The following is a 6548-nucleotide window of genomic DNA, read 5'->3' as shown; positions in this document are numbered from 1 at the left end:
ACATTTTTGTATTTACAGGTAAATTCATTCTGGTAAATTCATGGTAATTTACCGAAATTACTGTGTGAAAGTGGCTAGTGTAAGCATATAAAGGCAATGCTGTTCCAAATCACCACACTTACCCATGAGTGCACTTATGTGCACCAAATGTTCAAATAGGCGTGAAGACACATTTGCACCAGTAAAATATTAAACACTTTATTTATAGTGCCAAATGATACTGCATGTCCAATTACATTTATCTTACACTAAAAAAGCTTTTCTTCACATCTCATGATGAGTTCCTGAACATGATGCATGATGGATTACACGTAAAACACACTCATATTTAGTAATTCAGCTTGACAAATCTTCAAATCGTTCACGTTTTCAAAGCTGTTCTGTTTATAAACATAATTTTCTATGTAAGGCATCAGTCAAATTCTCTAATAAAATAAATAAATAAATAATAGATTTTGAGCATTTCGAACTATGTATCATTTTGAAATTTTGCAGGCAACACATTGATCTTGTTTTCAGATCATATTCAAAAAAGCTCATTACACAAAAATCTCACAATATACTTTGGGAAGTGTATGGTAAATCTTACCAAAGCTTTATAAAAAATGGCTTAAACCAAAAAGAAGAACTACAGTTTTGTTGTATTTGATGTATTTACTGTAATTACATGGTTTGCTTTTCAGCTTATCCCTCAACCGAGCCATTGCTCATGGATGCTCGCTGTGGTCTGTGACTGAGACGTGGCATCATAGATGAATCACTGATCCTACAAACAGAGGTGAACTGACTGTGGGCATCTTTAACCTTATCTTTTCTCTTGCACGCTTTTCGAACTGCTCATTTTTTATGGTAAGCTTTAGCAAAGGCCTTCTTCAATTCAATATTCACATTGCGACTGTGTTTTATTTTACTCTCTGTAATGTGAATCATTATCATGCATGTAAATTCAAGCACTATCAAGGTCCTCGATACTTATCACTGAGATACTGATGATTTAATTACCGGTGACATAAATATGAGATTTCAAATTAAATCATGTCCATAGATGTATTTATCAGCAACGCTGGTTTTTAAGACCTTGTATTCCTGTTATCTTTCTGCTATACAGTAGTTTGCTTGATGTCTATCTTTGTCATTGCTGTCGTAAAGTATAGTGCTGCTGTAAAGTACGCTAGTAAAAAATATTTATAATTTCATAAAATACTTGTTGTTGTTAAATATGTTGGAAATTTTGTGCCATTTGTCTTCCATTTCACAAGACTCAAAGGACTGGAGTAACATTACTGCATTTTTGTGTATTTTCTCCCTAGACATTCCCACAATGCATTGTTTCAGTGCACTGACGTGGGTAGTTAGAGAAATGGCTGACTCTTCTAGAACATTTAGAATTTTATCAAAACTCATTTTGATTTCATTACAAGTACATTGTGTGCTGTATTTTCACAGAGAAAGTAAGATATCAAAGTTTTACTGTTGAGGAAAGGGAGACAGACTGTTAGAGAAAGCAGAACGGTCCAGATGTTGTGCTTGTGGACAGCTTATTAACAGACCTAAGTGTGTGATGCTGCGCCTCAGGCGCTAAAACATCCCAGAGCTCTAAAATAATGTCCACAACAGAGACTAATTATAAAAACACACATTTCCACATTTTTCGTCACATAGAGAGATAGACCGCGAAGTTAAAGTAGCTAAAGTTTGAATTTGATTAAGGCTTGAAATAGCACACTTTAACTGTCATTAATGGGATAAAGCCTTAAACTTCAAACGTGTTTCTTTTTTGGCAAGCAAGACTTTTACAGTGCATTTTACACGGGGCGTAAGCGTTAATGCTTCCCATTCACTTTTAATGGGTGACGTCATGCGTTGCACGCGGCAGAAGTTGAACATTTCTCAACTTTTCAAGCGGCAACGCGTGCGTCAGCCAATCAGATTGCTTTATGCAAATAACCTAGGCAGAGCCAGACAATTACGTTTATGGAAGACCGGAGCATGTGCTGCGGCCACTGCGATTGGCTGTTGGCCACGCTTCAGACAAGCCTTCCATTAAGCGTTAACGCTTACGCTCCGTGTGAATGTAGCGTTACATCGAAGTCTAAAGATTCTTTAACGTTTTCTTTTATAAGGTAATGTAGGTTCTGCCAACAGGGGTTTGATACACATTTATAATATTTCTTCTTTGCAGTAGGGGTTTGAATCAAATTTGTGTTTTTTAATGAAATTCTTTTGGAAAGTTGCACAAAATTCGTAATGGCACACATGCCTTCATTTTGGGCACCCGTCTCAAAATACAGATTTTAACATTATTGACCTACCCACTGATGCAAAAAGCTGTATTTGTTTTCCTGAGGTGCTCTGTAACAACTTTATCCCATAAAGGTGTTTTGTATGTTGAAATATTGAACGATTATTTATTTCCTGTAGGGCTGTCACGATTATGAAATTTGGCTGATGGTTAATTGTCTAATAAATTGTGGCGATTAATTGCCTGTTTTAGGACTTTGGCGATTAATTGTCTGATTTATTGCTTTGACATTTAATTCTCATACATTTTTGTGTTTGTTCATGAAATAATTTTCACACTGTTGTGATTATTTAAATTAAAGGTGCAGTGTGTAAATTTTAGCTCCATCTAGTGGTGAGGTTGCAAATTGCAACCAACGGCTTAGTCTACTCCTCACCCCTCGCTTTTGAAACACATATAAAAGCTACGGTAGCCGCCACCGGACAAACATGTCATCGTTGGAGACAACTTAGTAAAAAAAATTGTCCGTTAAGGGCTTCTGTAAAAAATGGCGGCACAAAATGACGACTTCCATGTAAGGGGACCCTCGGTGTATGTAGATAAAAAGGTCTCGTTCTAAGGTAATAAACACATAACGGTTCATTATAAAAAGGTCTCCCTGATAATATAGTTTTGTATATTATTTTGCATTTCTGTCAAGAGATCCTTCTAAAAATTACACACTGCACCTTTAAATTTTTTGCAAGGTTTACCTGGCAGTAAATATTAATACACGTACTTAAAAGTAATTATTTAATGAATATATCTTTCAAAAATCTGAAAATTCTTCATAAGAAATAAACACAATCAAAAGTGTCTGAAAAATAACTGAAAATAATTCCTTACCTGGCAATTCATACTACTTATCAAAGTTTTGCAGCATTTCTTTAAATTGTAGTAGCCTGTTGGGCCTGTCTTAATCCACTGTATTGAATGGCTTTGCAATGTATGGCATTGCAATGTCAGTTAAAGAGCACCATCTCGGTCTCATTTATACAGTCGCTGTAGCTCCCCCTTGTGTTTTTAAAGAGATGTGCAATCATTGCGGTGATCTGAAATGATCGTGATACAATCAAACAATCGCGATGAGATGATTATTTAATCGTTACATTATACAGGTCCAGCTTATCTTTGTAGGCCTGAGCACATGTCTTACACATTATCATACATACGTATGTGTGAGCAACCGCATGTAGCATGTATGCCTATGTTTGCTTCCCTTCCTCGCATACACACTGTACATGCAGGAAGCTTCTTAGTCTGTTTGTCAGTTGAATATGTTTATTTCAGGGCTATTTTAATTATAGCTCATTGGAGTGTGTCACTTCACTTGCAGAGTGCGTGCGCGCAAGTGTTTGCGTTTGTGCTTGTTGGGTGTAACTCCCAGGTCTTTATGTGAGAGAACGACTCGTTCATCACTGTCTCAAGGGACAAAGGAAACCTGTAGCGCATGCTAAGTGCTCCAACCCTCCGCATGGCTGTATGAATACATTAGGGTACACACACAGCTTAGCACATGGCTGCCAGAATATATTAGCCTCTACACACACACACATACAAGCATAGCCACTGATAATGAGCACTGAATCCTTGATGCTCTGTCCTATCAGCTCTTTGCAAAATCAGTATTACATTGACTGATAAGACGGTCGTCTTATACAGTAGACACCTCCTTTGTTTGTTTGCATGCATGTTTATTATTCAGTTGCATTGTTAGATCACTCGCGTTTGCTCCCTTTGACATGTGCTTTCTCTTTCACACACACACATAGATTTGGACCATGTCTTTTGTCTGCCTTCTAGTGTGGCATGCTTGTTTTGGATGGCCACCTGTGTATTAATATAAACCACAAAATGTGTCATTGCATGTAGTGTATAGCAAAGAATGCATGCACCATTTAGCCTGGGTAAGGTGTGCGTGTGTTTTAGGATGCACTCCAATCAGGCCTAGCTTGGGACTGAGCTCTTATCAGACCATGTCAGACCTCTGGGGCTGCCAGTTTGTTTTGTACCGATAGCTTATTAAATAGATAATTCACCAAAATATATTTCCGTATGTTGCGCATAATTGTCCCTGTTATTGCCCCGCAAACTTTAATGTTTTCTACCAATTCTCAGCCAGAGTGATTCAGTGCAACCATATGCTTTGCTTTTGTTTGTATTGGCCATAACGGCACGTTAGAAGCGAAATGATGTGTTCGTAAAGCCGCCTGCTTTTTTTGTCCGTGGTGGTCCAGACTGGTTTCAAACCTGCCAGGCTCTTTTGTCGCCGAGCATATATAAGCCCCCCTTCTCATACTCCCACCTTCCTTTGCCCCACTCTCCTTTGTTGCACAAGCACAACATTAAGATGGTGAATAGGCACTTCAGGGTTATTTGGGAGCTTTTCAGGGAAGTGTAAGCAGAGGGGAGAGGGAATAATGAGGTGCGGGGGCAAAAAAAAATGACTAAATGAAAAGATAAGGGACAAGGTTATTATTGTGAGAAGTGGCAGAGTCAGCATCCTTCCTACAGGGTTCACAATAAATATAAAATTACAGAACTGTAAAATGATGAGTACCAGCACCGGCTCCTAGTTCTTGAATTATTATTTTTATCTGTTTTTATCGCTACGTTATTTTTGTTACCCTAAAAGATTTTTTATTCGGAATCAATTGCGTGAGCACGCTGTGAACGCTTTGAATTTCAAAGAGTTGCGAGTGCTGAATTATTTGTTGGGGTGAAAAAACTCAAACATTATGAATTTATGCATCCCAAAATAATCATGCATATTCATGAGTCCCGTCTGCATAATATTTTTTGGGGGAGGTGGAGACACAATAGTGGGTAGAGAGCAAATCTGGTGTCTGATATCATTTGCGACATCTGTTTTTCTAAATTTCCATTCCTTGGAAATTTTAATAAACAAAGTTACATTTGGAAAGCAGGGCATACTGTATATATTGAAACTCTCTTAAAACCTCTAGCCCATGTAGAAGGAGATAAGCGGGGCAAAAATCAGTTAACAGCAGCAGGTAGCCTGTATCAAGGAAAGCAGACGTCTTCCCTCCTCTCTGACGCAAACTCTAACACACCTACCTGTACACACACACAGCCTACGAGAGAAATGTTTAACTTTTATCTGCAATATAGTCTGTTTTTTTAAATACTGTGAGAATGCAAGTGTGGGTTTATGTGCGGTTATGGAGCAGAGGTGTTTATCTATAATAAAAACTCCCTGAGGAATAGTTGTGCTGGTAAATAGTGCACTTGGATACATATTTTGCGCAATGGATTTTAGAAATTGCTATTTTTAACGGCCTTTCTGCAACAGCTTTGTGGTTTTGTAAAGTACAATTTCCCCCTTTTTTATTTTCCAACCGGTTTATGGTTCAGCTTGATGCCTTTGCTTAAAATTACTCCTGTTAGAGAAAATAGAACCAGTGGATAATATTAGATGAGTTCTGCTGAAGGCAATCCATTATTTTATGATTTTGGCATTCTTTTCCTCTTTATTAAATCAGATGAAAATCCCCTCCCATGGGAAGTTTTGGGCTTCTGACCAACGGCTGAAATCAATCCCGCAACCGAAACGGTGTGATGATATTGGACTCTCCTCAAGGAGCAGGTTGGTCCGGGGAGACGTGGGTGAGATTCGGCTCTTCTCTCATCTTCTCCTCCTTTCTTCCCCCATTACACATCTCCTTTATCCTGGCAGGTTGTCAAGCAACAGTAAGGCGGGCAAAAAAAGGAATGGAGGATGGAAGGAGAGCCGATGGGGAGAAAAGAGACAGGCAGATAAAGAGCAATCTCCTTGGCTAGATGAAGGGCTGTAGGTACACTCCAGATGGTGACCTAGAACTTGTTGGGCTACGCTGTGGAAATAACCCTCTCTGGCTGAGACTGAGTCTTAGAAATCACTCTTTGTCCAATAAACGCACTGAAGCCACTGGGCCACAATCACAACAAAGTCATTCATAACAGCATAACAACTTAAAAGCTTATTGAATTTCCTTATGTCCAGCTCCTCAATTTTTTTAATTAGGGCTGTGAGTCAAGGAAAAGCATCTCTTAAACATATGTGCATGAAACAACTATTCAACTACTGTAAAATATGTCATCTGTAAGAATGCATACCCCGCCGCTAACTAATTAAAGAAACCTCCAGTCTGGTGAACTATTATACATACTTATTAAAATGTTAAACAACCAAATTTTAATGCTGCAATGCGTCATGGTCTGCATATATACACGAATTTTATTCCCAACCATTTTAAGCTCATCCAAA

The 6548-nt window shown here is 38.3% G+C and overlaps 1 long non-coding RNA gene across 1 annotated transcript; it reads left to right on the top strand.

Annotated features, from left to right (window-relative positions):
* The first annotated feature begins 681 nt into the window (after positions 1 to 681).
* On the top strand, positions 682 to 6187 carry LOC129447679 (uncharacterized). Its single transcript, XR_008645545.2, has 3 exons — positions 682 to 778; positions 5785 to 5888; positions 5979 to 6187. It is a non-coding gene; the product is annotated as an uncharacterized lncRNA (long non-coding RNA).
* Positions 6188 to 6548: the final 361 nt, after the last annotated feature.

This window comes from Misgurnus anguillicaudatus, chromosome 10 (genome assembly GCF_027580225.2).
Source record: "Misgurnus anguillicaudatus chromosome 10, ASM2758022v2, whole genome shotgun sequence".
NCBI lineage: Eukaryota > Metazoa > Chordata > Actinopteri > Cypriniformes > Cobitidae > Misgurnus > Misgurnus anguillicaudatus.
The sequence above is the reverse complement of the archived record's forward strand: the minus strand, read 5'-3'. Positions and strand labels throughout refer to the sequence as shown.